At 46.1% G+C, this 13,472-nt stretch overlaps 1 protein-coding gene across 7 annotated transcripts in view; it reads right to left on the bottom strand.

Moving 5' to 3' along the window:
* ZBTB46 (zinc finger and BTB domain containing 46) overlaps positions 1-8,680 on the bottom strand; it is a 51,678-nt gene extending 42,998 nt beyond the window's left edge. For 3 of the 7 annotated variants that reach the window (XM_085079299.1, XM_085079305.1, XM_085079304.1), the window contains exons 1-3: positions 8,237-8,533; positions 7,928-8,108; positions 1,438-1,565 (exon numbers count right to left, since the gene is read on the bottom strand). The gene's annotated coding sequence lies outside the window, so the exon portion shown is untranslated. The other 4 variants (XM_085079300.1, XM_085079301.1, XM_085079302.1 and 1 more) reach the window with 4 other exon arrangements.
* Positions 8,681-13,472: the final 4,792 nt, after the last annotated feature.

Raw genomic sequence — 13,472 nt, 5'->3', positions numbered from 1 at the left:
TTTCCTGTTTGGGAGCTTTTAAAAACATTCTCACTTAAATGACTCTTTAAAGAGACTCACCTTATCTGACCTATAAAATACTGAGGTTAAAAGCTCCCAGTACAGCTCCTGACAGAAATTTGCAGTGGAACATTCAGGAGAATTTCCTCTTGAAACGTTTACTTGCCAGTTTCTACTGGCTGACACCATTCTGGGTTAAGAAACCAAACAATCCCAAGATTTTGAAAGTTTTGTGTACAGATATTTATTTTATTTTGTTTTGTGTACAGATATTTATTTTATGGTAAAGCACATTCACAGATAAACTCCACAGAGAAAACCTGAGTGTTTATGGGTACAAGGAGTGTAGGAATAGTTTACCTACACCAAGTCTTTTGTCTGTGAGGACACATCCACTAAAACTATCATCTTGTACATCTATTTTTTTTATACAAAACAGACTTTATTTTCTCCAGAATAGCATATACACCACACTGGCAACATTTAACTTACAACTTACACTTCTGAGCCTGTTTTATTCAAAGCTTTATACTGTTACCCATAGCAAAGTCTTTTTTGATCTCTGCATTTCAAACATCTTCAATACACAGATTAGCTCTCTAAATGAAAATAAGCTATAAATCAATACTGGTGATTTCAAGACTGACCTTCTGTAGTAACAGATTGTGAAAGGAAACATCAGAAGACAAAAATTAAGAAAGTTTTCCCAACACAAATTAATGCCATTATAGAAGGTGAAATAAAACATGTAATAAACAAATGAAGTAATAAGGAAAATCCAAGCATTCTTATGGCAAACAGCAGGACTGAAAATCTTGAAAACAAATATGACCCAATTGAAGCAAACACCAGTGACTTTGTTCTCACTTTCTATTCTGGACTGCCAAGTCTTGCCTTTCTCTAATTCTGATTGCTTCTCCATAGCAATTGTTTTGGCGAGCTCTTTTTAGTCCTGTTATTTGGACACTTAACGAAAAATAAAGCGGTGAAGTGAGGGAGCCAGACCAACCCAAACACATGGGAAATTACTTTGTTAGCAAAGTGTAACAAAGTGTGTGTATTTTCACTTAGACTTGGGGCTGTTGCTGTTAAAACTCTCACTTACACCTGTCCCAGACCAGACTGATAAAAATGGCAAAATTGAGCCCTGCACTTTTTCTTCTTGCTTTGAGCTCTGCACCTGTTTTCCTCTTCTGATCAAACAGATGAGAACCGAATGACCATGATGGATGGAAGCACCTCTGCCACAAGGAAGGAGCAGAACAGCCAGAGGCATTTCTTCAACTTTTGCAGGTGACTAACATTTCTAAATGAGCCCTTGTTCTCAGTGTTAAGTTTTATAAAGAACTGTCAGCCCTCACGACAATGTTATCTCCAGGTCCTCTTTCTCTTTCCCATACCGCATGACAAAAATATCTTTAAATGCTGAGAACTTACCGATACTTGAAAGTGTTTCCTGTTAGCAAAAATAAACGTTGCAATGCTTCACAGCTGGACAGTGCATGTTTCAATGAAGAGAGGAGAATGGTCTCTGGTAAGAAGCTCCAAAAGGTTCATCAGATGTCCTGTGTTTGGGCATGGAAAGGAGGTAAAAATTAAAATCCAGACTTTAATTCAATATAAAGCCCTTCAATGTCACATAATTACAAGCAGCAGTTAAAGCAACTGCACATTTACATCACTGTTTGCATTTCAACAAGAAACATGCCAATACATCCCTATAACTAATCACGCAGGAAAAATTATTTAGCCCTTGTGTTAATGTAAAGAAAGAGTTTAACACACCAAAATCAAGACTGTTAACAACTTCTGACTATGCTTCCAGACAGAAGTGCTTTGAAAAAGTCACCCTAAAAAATCAGCACTTTATAAAAGGATTTAAAAAAAAAATTAACAACATTGTTTCAATTGACGTGTAAATTTCAGTTAATGTTTGTGTTGACCTCTGCCACCCACACAATTTAAATGGGGTTGGAATTAATCTCACCTCCTGGCAACAGTGATTCCCCTCCAAACTAAAATATTTGCCTAAGGTTACAGAAAAATCATGTGTCCATGTTGTACGAAATGAAGAGATTTGACTTTTATTCCCATCCAGCTCGACTGAACCACAGCCTTCAAAAGCCAGCATGGCCCTCAGTTTTTAACTACCAAGCAGCATCCACAAAGGTACCAAGGAAAGCAATTTGCTCCTCTTGCAAACATTTAAAAACTTAAAAAAACAAAAACAAACAAACAAAACCCAAAAAAACCAAAAAAAAACCAGCCCTAACCCAAACACCAAAATGAAGATGCAAATGCCTAACAGAAGCTTTATTTTCCATGCCTGTAAAAGCTGTGCAGCCTGAAATACAATATTCCAGTGGGTAACAGGACAGGATGCACCTTTCCAAGGGCACAGGTGTGTGCACCCAGTTCCAACTGCTTGCTTGCAGTAATATTTCCACTGCACTTGGATTTCCTCTGCATTTCCCTTATTCATTTCCCCACAACTTCCAACTCTGTCCATGTGCCTGTCTCTCCATCCTCTCTCCATCACTTTACAGTAACAGTTGCTCATTTCATTCCCCTAGTTTTGATCTCTGCTCTGTCTCTCATCTGGTTGCACCAGGAGAAGAACAGATCCAACACCACTCATGTCATGGACCTTGCAGAACACAGCAAGATCTTGGCAGAACTGGTACAGGGTACCAGGCTTGAGAAGTCTGGTGACATCAAAAAATATATAAGAATTTAGCTACAGATATATCTGCTACTCTAGCAGTGAAGATTAAAAAACAACCTGAAAAAATTCAGTGCCTGTGGCTCATATGACACTTACCTGTCCAAGTGCCATTAGATCTCCTTAAGATCTCCTGCAAGATCTTAAGCTTTTACTTTAGCAAGTCACAAAAGAAATCTAAGCAAAAAAATTCTGCCCTTGTGCATCTATTAGTCAAAAAACAACATAAAAAGTACCTCTAAAAAAAAAAGGGGATTAGAGAACTGTAAACTTATCACACTGGGAATTGCCCTGAAGAATGGTTTCCCCTAAACTTTCTCATTGGTTTTTGGCTTTTTAATTAGGGGATCTTTGCCAAAGTTCCCAAACTCAATACGTAAAAAGGGAGGGAGCCAAAGGAGGAAGAATCATGAGGTGATTTTTAAAAAGAAGTAAAGCAGGGGTAGGAACCAAGAGAAAGATCACTTAAAAGACAGAAAAGACACACAAGGAGTCATGAATAATCTAAGAGTAAAAGAATCAGCCAGGGCAAAACTGAAGATAACATATGAGAGGCTCTGAGAACAACCTAGTTCTGTTTGAGTAATTCATGGTGCAAGCACTCAGTGCCTCAAGTAAGGATCCTGGTTTACTTTTTAGCACAAATCTCATAATCCAGATTTGATCAACTACTATTAAAAAAAAAAAAAAAAAGAACAAAAAAAAAGAAGTGGAGTGAAGCCAAGAAGGACACAGTGGTAACAAGAAGGAAGTCAAAAAGCTAATTTTATATTTAGCCACCACCTCATTCTCCAGCCTTATAGTGGCAGGACTGTTAGGAGAAACTGTGCCCTGACTACTTCGTTTACTACTCACTTAAATTAGTTGGGTTTGGGTATTTTAAGCATCTAATGTCCAATACAGAGCATTGATTCTTCTGTTTCAGTGCATGAGCTGAGCAATAGTCATGAATACAGCATCAGAGGAAATGTATCAGTGCAAAAGGTGCATATTTTGTTTAACCCTTTCCTCAAAGAGAGCGAGCCAAACCCCTGAAAGATCAGCTTTCTACAGAACTCTTCTCCACAGGGTGAGAAATACCAGGAAGCAAACTCCCTTGGATGGAATAAGCAGTTTGTTCAACATATCACAAGGAAATAATTAAAGAAGATAACTAGGTATTTCAGCATACAGAGGTATAAACATATTCCTCAATATACAAAACCCTGCTCACTTTTCTAAGTAGGGTTCTCAGGCAGGTAAGGTCCAGGTACACACTGACAGTCCACACACAAGCTCATAGACGTGTTTTTAGAATTTTTTTGACAATTTGGTGCCTCCCCCCACTATAGGAGACCCCAACTCAGATTTACTATAAAGCAAATAGAAGGCAACTTCCAACATCTGCAGGGTGTTTTTCTTCCAAGTGCACACATGAGCCAAGCAAGCAACAAGACAAGATCATCACTGGGCTGGAATAAAAGCCAACCACATCCCCAAAAATCAAAGCAAAAAGGTGAATTTCAGCTCTAACTCAGCATTCACCTGCTAGATTTCAGCAAAGCCATCTCTCCCCTCCTGTGCCAGGGACATCCTCACCTATGCACAACTGAACAGTGCCAAGTGGGACACATTTCCATCTCATTAGAATGGCTGTCAAGGATCTCACCCTGCCTCTGCAGTGCTCAGAAGCTATTCCAAACCAACAGCTCAGCAGCAGCCTGGTGTTTCTTAAATACATGGGTATGAAAGAAAGTTAAAGCGACTGTTCAGAAAATAACTGCACCACAGCTGACTCGGTAAGGGACAGCAAACCCCACCCACGAGCCTCTGGACTCCACCACATCCCGGAGGGAATTCAGCCAGGACTTCACACTGGCTTGCCTTTATGAAGAATAAGCACTTCTAGCACAATTTTTCATCAGTATAATTGAAAATGCTTGGGAGAGCTGAGCAAACCCCTGTTTCACAGAAAGGGAGATGGTAACAAGAAGTTACACACCAAGATGCTCTATTGACAGCTGGAAGGTGGGAACTGAGTCCTGAGGAGCAGTTTTCCCTCCAAACTGGACATCCTTGTGCATCCAAATCCACCAAGGTAGCACAAACCAGAAAACTATTGAACTGTTTAGGGAAGTTGAGATTCTTCCCTCTTGCATTTCAAGGAAAGAAGTCCTGCACGAAGTGGTACAGGCTTTTATTTCTCATCCTGCCTAAAGGACTGAAGATCCAGAGGGAACTGAGAAATGCAACTACTGAAGGATGTATTTCAGGGGGCTGCAAACAAAAACATACAGAAAGTCCTCAGGAAGGGAAGAAAGTGAAGTTTTGAAGCAACAAATTTTAAAACCGGAGCCCTGAGTGTTATTGTGCTCAACCAAGTATCATAAAAACTCCCACAGAGATGCTTTAGGGATGGAGTAGGATGGCAGGACTTCCCGCAGACCGAATTCCTGCCTCTGCCTCGCAGCCACAGTCGCTCCTCATGCTCTCTCCTAACGTGACCCCTGCTCTCAGCGCTCAACCTACAGCGCTCGCTTTCACTGCTAGCACACCTCAAGTCTCAAATATCACACACAGAAAACACAGGTGAGCCCCACACTCCAAAATATTCCAGCCAAACACAAGCCAGGAATGAAGTATAAAAACGGAATTAATCTCTCTGTGTAAAGTGTTAGAATTTTCCAGGGTAATGCTCGCAGCCAGGAATGGACACATTGCTGCCTCCTGGGAATTATAACGGACATGTGGGATAACCATTACAACTGCAGGTAGCTCTTCAAAGACTTAAACTAAGCCCTCTCCCTGCCCTTCTGTCTGCCCATTAAACTAAGCACATAGGAGCATGGAAAACCCCGGTGAATGCTTTTTACCAATTTAGGGGAGTCTGGAAAGCATTACAGAGTGCTAAGGAGAAGCCAGTAAAACCAGCAACACGAAGGGAAAAATGTCCTGGGAAAGGTTGAGCTGTTTATGAAATAATTCTGCCCTGAAAGCAGGCAGTGGCAGTTTGGATTGGGTGTCAGCCTGCTCTGCACTGCTGCTGGGAGGACAGGAAACTTTGCTTAGAAACTTCAAAAACATGGATCTAAAGGAAAAAAAAAAAAAATCCACCCAAGTGGATAGCAAAGACAAAAAGAATATGCTCAACCTCACAGCAACACAACACATCACCAGAGGAAAAGCAGGCAATTAACAGATCTTCCAAACATCAGGCATTTTTCCTTTTGACAGAGGGTTGCTGGGGAGGGGGGAGCTGCTAAACTGGTTTTCCTCTAAGCACTTCCAGATATTAAAATAATAATAAAAAAAAAATCCTCTTGCGAAGAACATATCCACTGTTGTACAACTGTCCCAGAAAACAAAGACCACGGGGAGAAAGTGGCCCATTTTCTCCAGTCTCCAAGAACCCCGAGTACAGGTCATGTTTTCAAAGGCTCAATCCTACACACTCCAGAACGAAGCAGCACTTAAAGCACGGGAATAAACACCTAACGTGAGAGTTACTAGAATGCCCCGTTTTTGGTACCAGACTGAAATTGACTCAATTCCACCCAGGCGAACACACAGTCTATGAAAACAACCGCGAGAGAAGTTTCACTGTGAGTGAGTTTCCCCCTCCTGGACACGCTGCATCAAAACCAAAAGATTCGTTTTCTATTTCAGTTACAGTTATCCCATGAACGTACCAAACCACGGAGTATTTTTCAGCAATGTGTGTTTGGGAGCCCCCTGAATCCTGTCCTAGAGTTTTCCCTCCAGCCCATGGAGCAGCTCCTCTGCCTGTTCCCTGTCAGTTCCCAAAAAACACCTCAAAGCAGTAATTCCTCACCGCATGTCGAAAATATTGTGACTAATAATACACTCCACCCATTTTTTCCATCACTAAGGATTTCAAAATATAAAACTTGACAAACAGCGAGAGAAGCTAGATGGAGTTTAGAAAGGGAAAGTCAGATTTTTATTTCCAATTAAAAGAGGCTATAAAAGCGTAAAAGTGAGGTATTGATTAAAGGGAAAGAGCTATTCAGTCACAGCAAGCTTCTTCTTCAAAAATTTTGTTTTTCTCACTCTTCTTGGGTATCGCTGCCTTTTCTTATAATCCCCTCAGGGAAATAAAAAGATAAAAATATTCCCTGTCTTTTTTGAAAAAACACATCTAAGGCATTAGTAGCAGGGTTGATCTGTGCACATAGAGAACCCACACTTGTAATAAATACTTCATTGAGTCCACAAACTGAGAACTACATCTCTATGACAGCGGCTAAATTCTAAAAATGACAGCAGTGATGCAACTAAAATACACACAAGAACTTTGGTACAGGTGTCTACAATGCCACTGTTTGCTAAACACATCTCCTAATTAGCGTGGCTTTAAACAATGCTGATAATAATCCCGTCCTGTAAGGCTTGCCAAATGAATCATTGGGATTGCAAAATAAAAAGCATGAGGAATTCATTAAAGAGCTGTTAAACTCTCCTTTGTTTATCTTTCCCCGGTCAGGTGTAAAAATAAATAAATATGGGTCTATGTCTCCGGATTCCATCCGAATGCTCCACTTCACAATAACGCGCCGGAGAAGAACCTCCTCAGGAGGTACCAACATTTTTTTTTTCCTCTCCGTTTCAAAAGAGAAATCCTCCCACTATTACAGTCCTGAAAATCTGCTCCATTCTCTATTTGTCATCTGGGATTGAGTTATCAGACACTACTTGTATTACTTTGGGAACTGACATGTCTATTTACAGAGACACAAAGGCAATCCAGCAGCACAACCCCTGCTTTTCCCAGCACCTCTCCTTCTCCCCTCCGCCAAATTCTGCCACCACTTTTTTCTGGGGAGGGGGGAGAACACCTCACTAGTTTCCCAGCATGACAGAAAACATTTCCAGCCACTTTTGCACTTGTTACAGCCTTATGAGAAAACACCTATATCCCCCCCAAAGGAGCAGCATTATTTTTTCGAGGTTTTTTTTTGTTTGTTTGCTTGTTGGGGTTTTTCTGTATTTCTTTTTTTAAAAGAGGGTCACTTCCCCCATTTCAGCCTGCAATTAAAATGGAGGCAAGGCCAGGCGATCTATGTCTGGCTTTAGGGGGAGACAATAACCCAAAACAGGCCTGGCTTAAAAAAAAAAAAAAAAAAAAAAAGAAGAGGGGAGAGGGAGAAAGAGAAAGAGAGACAGGCAGAAAGAGAGAAATACAACATGCTTCACCAGTATTATTACCTCATCCCTTTTTCCAAGCAGTTTTGAACCACACTCCTGACAAACTCTTGGTCCAACTTGCACGGATGCTGGTTTTTAGGGGGCGGAAAGGGTTTTAATGCTGGAGCCGGGATTGAGGCTGGCTATCCGCAAGTGGAGCTGCTGTTAAAATGCCCCCTTGTCTCTTCTCCTCTCCCTTGAGCTGGGTGTTGACGCAGCAGAAATTACCAGCTGGAAAATTCCCCTTTTGGAGGTTACGGGGAGGGGGGGGCGGGCGGAGGAGCGAGGGGAGGGGAGGGCCGGGGGAGGGGGGTTAAACCCGGCACTTACCAAGTTAAGCCATCCACCCACACCAAATAGGACATCGCGTCCCAAAGAAGGCTCCGTGCCCCCCTGGGCGGGCAGGGCGCGACCGGCCGCGCTCCCCCCGCGGCGGGCGGGCAGTGAGGGGAATAACGGGGATGAAAGCGGGGATCAAAACGGGGATAAGGATAGGAACGGGGATCATGAGGGGATAATAACGGGGTAACACCCCGGGCGGCGGGGCGGGAGCAGCGGGGGGGCTCCCCGCCGCCCCTCAAGGAGGGGGTGGCCATGGCGACCCCCGCTCGCCCCGGGGGGCGGCGCGCTTACCTGTGCCCCATGGAGGAGAGCGGGGTGGCGGAGCGGCCGGAGCGGTGGCTCCGTCGGTCACTCCGTGCCTCTCCTCCCGGGTGGGGAGGGGAAGGGGAAGGGGGGGCGGAGGGCGGAGGAGGGGGGGGGAGAACCCGGCGAGAGGGGGGGAAGGGGGGGGCGCCCGGGCGCGCTCCCGACGCTCCCTCGGGCGCGCGGGGCGCGAGCCCGCGGCGGGCGGGGGGGGCGCGGGGGGGCGGTGCCGCGCGGCGCGTGCGGGCGCTGTCCCCGCCCACTCTCCCCCGGCGGCGGGCGGTGATTGGGCGGAGGCCCCTCCGTTAGCCGCGCCCCTTTCCACGCCCCCTCCCCTTGCGCCGGGGGAGCGGGGGCGCCGCCGGCGGCGCTGCCACTGCCGGACACCGGAAGTGAGGGAGGGCGGGGGCGCGCGGCGCGCGGGGCACGCCGGGACAGCGCGGGGGCTGCGCTGAGGCGGGGGCGGCGGCGGGACCCGGGAGCGCTCCCGGTGCTGCTCCGCTCCCGATCCTCAGCCCGATCCCGACCCTAACCCCCGTCCTGCTCCCTCTGCGCACCTCTCTGGGCCTCCCCGGGTGTCTCCTGCCCCGGCAGGTGCGCCTGGTCCCGAGAGGGGCGGCTGTGGTCCCCTCCGCCCCACGGCGGGATGGAGGCCGGCGGTGTTGGGGCACAGCCTCCTCCGGACCTTGCGGGGAGAAAAAAAAAATCACTTTTCCCCTCTTGCGCGCGCCGAGATGCATTTCACACAGTCCCCTGAAATGAAATAATGTGAAATAAGCGCGGCTCGGAGCCCCCTGACCCGCAATGGCCCGAGGAGCGAGGCCGGCGGTCGGGGGAGGATGGAGATCACAGCGCATGGAGATCACAGCCGGGTCCGCGATGGAAAACCTCCCGCTGCAACAAAGGGCAGGGCTTTGCCCTCTTGACTGTGGCGCTGAAGGATCTGACAGAAACTGCCCTATATTTCAAAGGACGGAGCTTAACAGGGCAGGATAGGTCTGGAGCGTGGGGGCAGTCGGAGCGATGGCACGATGGCTGCGGTGAGCGGGGGAATCGCTCTCGATGCTGTGCGGTCGCTGGATTGTGAAAGCACGAGCTGCTCCCGCAGATAAAACGTTTGCAAACTGTTTTATCAACATCTGCGTGCTGTGATTGCGCCCCAAAATTGGGGAAATACCAGTCTGACCAAGGGGGTTGGCCGTTTGCATTGTTAACTGATTTAGGCGTGTAATCGCAGTAATTGCCCGGATAATTGGGTGCCGAAGGTTTAAAAATTTCCTCCGTGGTTTCCTTTCCCTCATCCTGTATGTTTCCTTCGTCTCTGGCTTTCAAGTAGGCAGACCTGCTGTTGAAATCTTAGACTGGACTTTTATGCCTAGTCTTCATTCAAATCTATTTCTATAAGGTGCTTCTAATCTCTAGGACGTCCCCTCGCAAAAAAGTGTATTTTCCACTTTTTAATCTGTAATTTAAATAAACGGATGTTCCATCATGTGTTTTCCTCCCCCCGTTTCCTCCTACATACCCTAAATACCTTTAATTTTGAAAAGACTATGAATAAACCTGATTAATGAAAATAAAATGCCTTTTCACTCCAGCATGTTTTTAATTACCTCTTCATTTTATTTTGCAACAGAGTCCAAGCACCACCTTCCTAGAAAGAGTTCCATTAAAATGCAAATGAAGACTTTGCAGAAGTTGTTAATGCAACCAAGGACACAATTTCTTTGACTTGAGCAAGGCAGAAGCAGTGCTGGGCGGGGATTCCTGCTGCCACCTGCTCTTTCTGCACACACAATCCTGTGCAGAACACGTTTTCCAGCCTCTGTCACCTGTGGGTGAGGAGCACCAGAGCCGAACAAACAAAATCCCTTTTCCACCCTAAATGCTCATGCTGGTTTTCATGTGAATCTGTCCCCCCATACCTGCAGGTATTAAATCTTTTGGGCTTTAAGTCTGTTGGGGTTTTTTGGCTGAAATAGGAAGGTTAGAGGGGCTGTTGGAAGTGGAGCTTTGTCTTTATGCAATTATGTGTGTTTTGCATGACATCTGCATCATACCTGGTTGCACCTATAACCATTCCTGCCTTCCCTCTATTTGAGACCAAGCTTCCCCTGTTATCCTCAAGTGCAGGATGTACGCTTCCCTCCTCTCCTCCTGCCCAGGGTTTCTTCCCCAGGTCTTTGTTGGAAGAAAGCATTTCTTCCTGTGGTATTTATTTGTGTGTCAGGCTGGGCTGACTCCCCCGGAGCAGCAGCAGCTGCTGCCTGGGCACTGCCCTGGGGAACACTCCCAAGAGGGGGAGGGTGGCAGCAGGCCCCATTTCCCAAAGCTGTTCCACACAAAGGATTTTAGGAGGCTTGAAAAGCTTTAATACCCTTTTGCCAACCCCCTTCTCTTTTAATTAGAAGTTTGTATTGTATTTTAGGTAAATACTGCAATAGCTCAGCCTGCCCTGAGAAGAGAGGTGCCTTTTCATCATGAAAAAGGAAAGGATGTGTGTGGGAAAATAAGAGCTGGAGGAAAAAAGATGAGCTGGAGGAAAAATCAGAGTAATTGGGGTAGTTCCTGGGGTAGTGATTTCTGGTGTGCAAAGCACCATAAACAAGGTGTGTATTAGGAGTGTAATGTCATGTCAGGGGTTACAGACCACATGTTTCCATCCCGAGTTCACATCCCTTGATCCATACCTGGGAAAGGAGGAAACCCAGGAAGGGATGAAATACCAGAGCGCTACGATGCAAAATACAGCAGGAAAAAACTCAGAAGAACCCAATCTCAGAGAAAAAAATGGAGATCCTTTACTGCAGGAGGATGGTGATGCTGGCGGGGCACAGAAACCTCTTGAGCTCCAACCAACACATGAATGGCCTGTGGCTTCTGAGTGGGAAGGGCTGGAGGGGCCCCAGGTTTTACCCTGGCAGAGACTGGTGGTATCACCCTGCTGATGGGATTTAGCCACCGGGACAACAGGGAAAATTCATATTCCTGTAGCACAAGAGTGCTTGGAGTCACCCTAACATGTTTCTTTTACTCCACCAAGAGCATGTGAGCACTTGAGCCCCTGGCACAGCCATGCTCATCCTCATGTCAGTGTTTCATGGCTGATCATCCTCCCTGGGTGGGCAAATTAAGCACCATGGCTATTGGATTTCACTGCCTTTTTTGTGCCCCTCTGTGATTGCACCCTGCACAATCTCCAACACCTTTCCAGTGCAAATAAGTCTGCACTGTCCTCCTGCTGTCTCCTGTGCTGGGCTATGGTGGGACCAGACTAGGGGATAGGAGAGGAGGGCTGGCTGGGTGCTGCATTCATACCATGTCCCATTTGCAAAACCATGGGATTGTTGAAGTTGGAAAAGACCCCCAAGATCATCAAGTCCAAGCATTAATCCAGCACTACCAAACCCACCACTAAGCTATGTCCCCAAGTATCACATCTGTATGTTTTTTTAACACTTCCAGGGAGAGGGATTCCACCACTTCCCTCAGCAGAAATTCCCAAAGTTTGCCAATCTGAGCAAAGAAATGCCTGTCCAGAAATGCCAAGTCATCAGTAATGCTGAGCATTCTCATTTCAGCTCCTCTCTCTAGCTCCAGCTCTATCTGATGTTAATTGCAGTTGTAGGAGGTTCTACATTTGATAAATTAAAATACTTTCCTGTGTGTTCTGGTCATGTGGGCAGTTTGGGAACACATTGACAAAATCCAAATGGCCCCATACTGTTTTTCCCTCTAATAAAATTTTGTGCTCTGAAATAGAAGTGACAAAACACACCGGAGAAATCTGTGATCTCTGCTTGCAACGATCCCCATTTTGTTTCCATGTTCTGTACGTGATAGACATGGCTGTCCATCACCAAATCCTGCTCTTCCCTAGGTACAGGAGGAAGAAAGCCATTTTGCAGAGCTCTGCTCCTGCCCTTCACAGCATCTCTGGATCCCTGGAAATCCCAGGACCATCAGCTTTGTGAACCACATGGAGAGCAGCTGGCGGACATCGGAGGAAAGGGTTAAAGGACCCACATTCCTGTCCCCACTGCCCCTGACCAAAGGTCAGGGGTTCCTTAGGTGAAGGATAGGAGGGAGGTGGTGCAGCCCTGACCAGGTCATTTGAGGAGTAAACCACATCTGAGGGGAACTAATGAAGCAGCATTTGTCTCTCTCACAGGCTTATACTCCCGGTCTGTGCCGGGCAAGTCGGAATTCCTTCTCTAGTGGGAGTGAAGATGTCGATTGTATTTTTTCCATGATGTGTATTGAGGCATTTGCTAGGTTGTGGGAGTAAACACTTGGGGGAATTCTCCATGAGCTAGCAAGGGCAAGTCACAAGCCTACTAAATATGGTGAGTGAAGATTACAAAAAAACCCTGGAGAATAAACCTCCCTCTTTCCACCCCGTCTCCCCACCACCACCACCCCCACAGATTTGTTCTCATTATCGTGCGCTGTGTTTCACTGCTGGCTGGGTAAACCCACTGCCATTTGTGGGACTAAACACATTGACTGATTTAGTTTTGTTTTCTGCACCCAAGGGCAGCCCTGGGGTGGTCCTCAGTGGCTCCACCATGCACCAACATGCACAGGACCGTCCTGCTGGAGCAGAGACACCAGATACTCAACAGGGGGGAACAGCAGGAAATGCTCTCAGGTCTGTAAATACTTGAGGGGGTGAGAGATGATGGTCATGTACAAAATATTTGACCAGACACATCCCACTGACCTCCTTTGGTGCTGCTCTTGAAAGGGATTGGCTGGAGTCAGAAACAGTTGATCTTTAATGCTCCAAAAATACATTCCCTTTCATGGCCTCTCAAGTGGAGAAGCATCCAGGCTGTCAAATTTGGTCCCCCACTCCCAACTTCTTATGGCCTGGGTGAGCTCAGCTCTGGGGTGTCTGTTTAGGTTTCCCCAAGGCTGT

The sequence above is a fragment of the Lichenostomus cassidix genome, chromosome 20, assembly GCF_008360975.1.
Source record: "Lichenostomus cassidix isolate B80296 chromosome 20, HeHo_3.0, whole genome shotgun sequence".
In the NCBI taxonomy this organism is placed as follows: Eukaryota; Metazoa; Chordata; class Aves; order Passeriformes; family Meliphagidae; genus Lichenostomus; species Lichenostomus cassidix.
The sequence above is the reverse complement of the archived record's forward strand: the minus strand, read 5'-3'. Positions and strand labels throughout refer to the sequence as shown.